Source organism: Centropristis striata, chromosome 18, assembly GCF_030273125.1.
Source record: "Centropristis striata isolate RG_2023a ecotype Rhode Island chromosome 18, C.striata_1.0, whole genome shotgun sequence".
Lineage (NCBI taxonomy): Eukaryota > Metazoa > Chordata > Actinopteri > Perciformes > Serranidae > Centropristis > Centropristis striata.
In genome coordinates, this window is record NC_081534.1 from 20008172 (window position 1) to 20012367 (window position 4196).

At 36.4% G+C, this 4196-nt stretch overlaps 1 long non-coding RNA gene across 1 annotated transcript; it reads right to left on the minus strand.

Moving 5' to 3' along the window:
* Positions 1-3383: 3383 nt before the first annotated feature.
* Positions 3384-3923, minus strand: LOC131990650 (uncharacterized). The gene is made up of 3 exons (XR_009396074.1): positions 3889-3923; positions 3565-3721; positions 3384-3454 (listed from the first exon to the last, which is right to left on the minus strand). It is a non-coding gene; the product is annotated as an uncharacterized LOC131990650 (long non-coding RNA).
* Between the last annotated feature and the right edge of the window lie 273 nt (positions 3924-4196).

The following is a 4196-nucleotide window of genomic DNA, read 5'->3' on the forward strand; positions in this document are numbered from 1 at the left end:
TGCATGTGTTAATTGTACTACTACAGGGTTTGTTAAAAGTAACTACGTTACCCATGAGACATTGCGGGTTGCATTTCTGAGTGTGTTTAAGAAAGATGAGAAGAGATGTGATGTTTACGTTGAGATTCTGCAAGTAAAGTTAGAGTGTTTTTTACCCAGTTTTCAGTCTCCATTATTTTGCCGCAAGTAAATGCAGAACAAACATGTCAGTGTCCAAGCAATGAATATAGAATGCATGTGAAACAAAGCCCATCTCAGGAAAAACACATACTGGAAAACTTTTTCCTCCTAATGTTCACTTCAACTTTTAATAAACAAAACTGCAGTGCACTGTGAGACGTTTCCTTCTGTCCTAACTATATTAAGTGTGTCCAACTCTGTTCCCTACATGTGCTGGGATGGGTTCATCCATGTTATTTTACAGTACTCCAGCTCTGCAGAGGTTTTAACAAGCCTCACACAGATTGTAAATTCAGAGGTCATCAGGGCTGCGTTCCAAGTAAAACGCTCCCAGCACACATGGCGTGACAACCGATCTCCACCGCTACATATGAACCGTTGTACAGACGAAGACCTCACCATACCTCAGCACTTTATTAAACTGGTCACATAGTAATTATCCAACATGCACAAGTGATTGCTTAATGTTCAATGTTCCCCGGACAAATACTGAATTTGGAAAAAATGCTTTCAGTTTTTTTGCTGCATCTACCTGGAACATCTTACAACATTCACTCAAATTCAACACAATTATAACTATGGGCCAGTAACCAATAACTTGCCTTTCACTGCAACGGTTTTTATTGTTTTTTCATGTGTTTTGTCTGTGCTGTTTGTTCTTCATTGTGTTTTCTCTGTACTCTCGACATAATTGTAAATGAGGGGTTGCCCTCAATGATTCCTCAAGAAATAAATAAAGGATAAACGAAAGAACCTTTTTGGAATAAACACGCTGTCCATTTAATCTTGTGTATAATCAGTGATATGACAATCTCTTCTATGAAAATAATTCCAAATATGAATACAGTAATTTGATTGTAATTATTAGTCAGAGTTCCAAATGGATCCTTAAGTAACTTTATGAGCCTGCTTTAGTTGAATCTTTTCTCTGCTTTACAGAGTAGTGCCCCATATCGAGGTGACTTTGAGTAAATCAAGTCATATAATTGAATATAATTATTTATGATAAATATAGCCATCTAAATACACTTTTGTACCCCAAGACCCACACAAGAGTTGGTCAAATTCTGGGCATATAAAACTCTTACATATTTGATTTCTCTGTATGAGGGATAGTAATATTGTTGACCGTATTTACAACAATGGGGTAGAGCAATTACAGTAATAACCTAAGTACCATTCAATATAATAAAAACCAAGTGGTATGCATTGCAAAAGCATGTAAATGTGCAGATCGGTAATTACATTTCATTGATATTTGAATTGCAGAGTCTCAACCCGTGGGTTCCCAGATGCTTCATCCATACCACAACTTTGTTTGACTCTGATCGATCCCAGTCCATTTCCCAGAGATCGACCCGCTGTTCATCCACCATGTCTCTCCTCATCCCCCTTCACCCCTCTCCCTGCCCCCTTCATCCCTGTCTTTGACTCCCTTTCCTCAATCTCCTTCACAACCCTCAACCTATCCTTCACGATCCTTGAGCTTTCAAACTAATTTCATACCATACAATGTTGTGGTCTTGTTAGTGAGCTCCTTTTTATAAAGAGGTGCAAAAGTTCCAAATAAAATAAGAAGAATTAGAATCAGTCTCCTGTCTGGAAATGCTTTTCACAGTGAGGCTTGTCAGTTTGGGGGAGATCCAAAGGGATTACCAAAGGGAAATTTGTGTTTTTTCAGGCTTTTTAAGAGAATATCCAAAGTAAGTAGATGATAGGAGTGAAACTAGAAAGTGTCATTTATCAGCTGTCCAATTTAAGCTTGTTGATCCATTCATCATTCCTTATTTTCACAAGTGCATATCTTCCACTGGTGCAAAAGAGGAGGCAATGGGTTTTAGACATTTGTCAGTGAGTCTTTGTTTTTTTCTTCTTGGGGCTCACCACAGTGACAGAGGAACTGTCTACCGCAACACAGGAAGTGAGTGTTTTCTGTGGGGATACATGGAATGCCAGTTGAAACGAACAAACCCCAACTTAAAAAGCCCTCACACCAAGACAACCCAAGGAAGAATTCAGAAAGCATCGACAGAGCTATACTTTTCAAGGAGGAGGGTGAGAAGAGGGCTAATCTTTTGGGTAACAACACCCCCTGCTCAGCTGGAAAGGAATGTGCCCTTTCACATGCTGCCTGGCATGGAAATAAGAGGGGAAGAAGTCACAATTTCCCAGATTCTGGAGATGGGGTGGATAAGGGAAAACTTAAACTGGAAAAGCTCAAGTCTTTTTACACCTTTCAAGTGAAAAGAGAAGTCTGTGCTCTACAAGCACGACCATGAAATATTGGTTATTCCAGTCTTTGGTTTAAGAGGTGTATAAATCAAGGCTTTTGGACAATTTTAAGGTGAACTTGAAGCATAACATTTTTTTTAAAAAAAGAAGAAAATAAAAGGCAAAATTCTCTGTTCTCTGGATCACCAGCCTCAGTCTCTCACTGGCTCTTGCTCTCAGTCTAAAATTACTCTTAGAAAATGATTTTCTGTACTCCCTCAAGGAGTCACACACACACACACACACACACAAACATATATAAACAAATGTGTTTAACACGTGAAAACACAATCTTAAACCATAGTTACAATGCTTAGATACTGGATTGTCCAGCATTGTCCAATCACCATACAGTGGGGCTGAATAAATATTACATTCTCTTTGGGCATAACAGTATACTACGGCAAGTACTTACTGTATCAAGTAACTATGTAGATACTATGCAGATCTTTCCTCCAATAAGGCCATACCAGAAATTCAAAATATTATTCTGTGCACAGTAAAATCAGCATACCCAAATTAACACTGTAAGAGTTGATTTTAACACTTTAAAGTGTCTAAATGGGTCCACACCTAAAAGTGTTAATTTAACACTTTTTCAAGTGTTGGTACCTTTACACTAAGTTAGTGTAAATTTGACTCTTTTTGGAGTTAAAATTTAACACTGCCTAACACCAACCAGTGTTTTTTTTTTTTTTATTTCTTAACTACACAATTTACCTCAATATAATTCAATTTAATTTTACCTCAATAACACTTAAAATGTGTTAATATAATTCTTATATATATATATATACAGATATATATTCCAAAAAAAAATACTTGGAAAATAAACTTTGCTAAAATAAAAAGGTAGTCATGTTTGGCAGTTTAAAAACATTTATTTTCAAACTGAAGTCTGCCGTTGAAGCTGGTGATGCTGGAGGGTCTCGCAATGATGCTGGAGATGGTGATGGGTCTTGTAATACAGATTAATCTGATTCATCCAAAGTAATAGCAATGTCTAAAAAACAGGTCAGAGAAGAATCAATTTAAATATAATCAATATCAATTAAAAATAATAATTTACTGATTGGTGAATGATAAAAAACAATCAAGACAACATAACCTTACCTGTTATTGGATACTGGTGATATCTAACCTTGAAGTTTCTCACTCGACTTGACCAGCTCATCAAATGTGTCGGCATCAACCTCGGTCTCTGATGTGTCAGTCAAGCTGAGCACACCTTCAGTCACAAGTTCGGCCTGCAGACTAAATTTGCCTGTTACTGGGGGAAAAAAAAAAAAAAAGTTACATTAAGTTTATTATCAACCATGTCATTCAGACATTTAGAGCATAAAAGCTTAAAAACAAAACAGACACACTACAATAATGAAAATATTCTCTAAAATGGACTATATGGCTTTTTTAAGCTTAAAATGAGTGGAGGCAAACCTTCTTGAAGAAACTTCTGGAAGTCAAAGTTTTCATCAATTTGTGGAATTTTGATGTATTTTTGAACTCCTCCATAATCCACCTTTGCCAGCATTTTCTACATGAATTCAGTGAATTAAAAGAGAGGATAGCTTTATGAACAATTTATCTGACCCACTGTTGTTAAAATGAAAAGTCAATGTGAGCCAATATCATGCAGCTTAGCCCATATAATAAAAATATCTTACCACAAGAAATGCCAGGAGACATTAATGCATCTACAATTTTTAAAAGACATAAGGCACAGAAAACAAAATAATGTTAGTTAT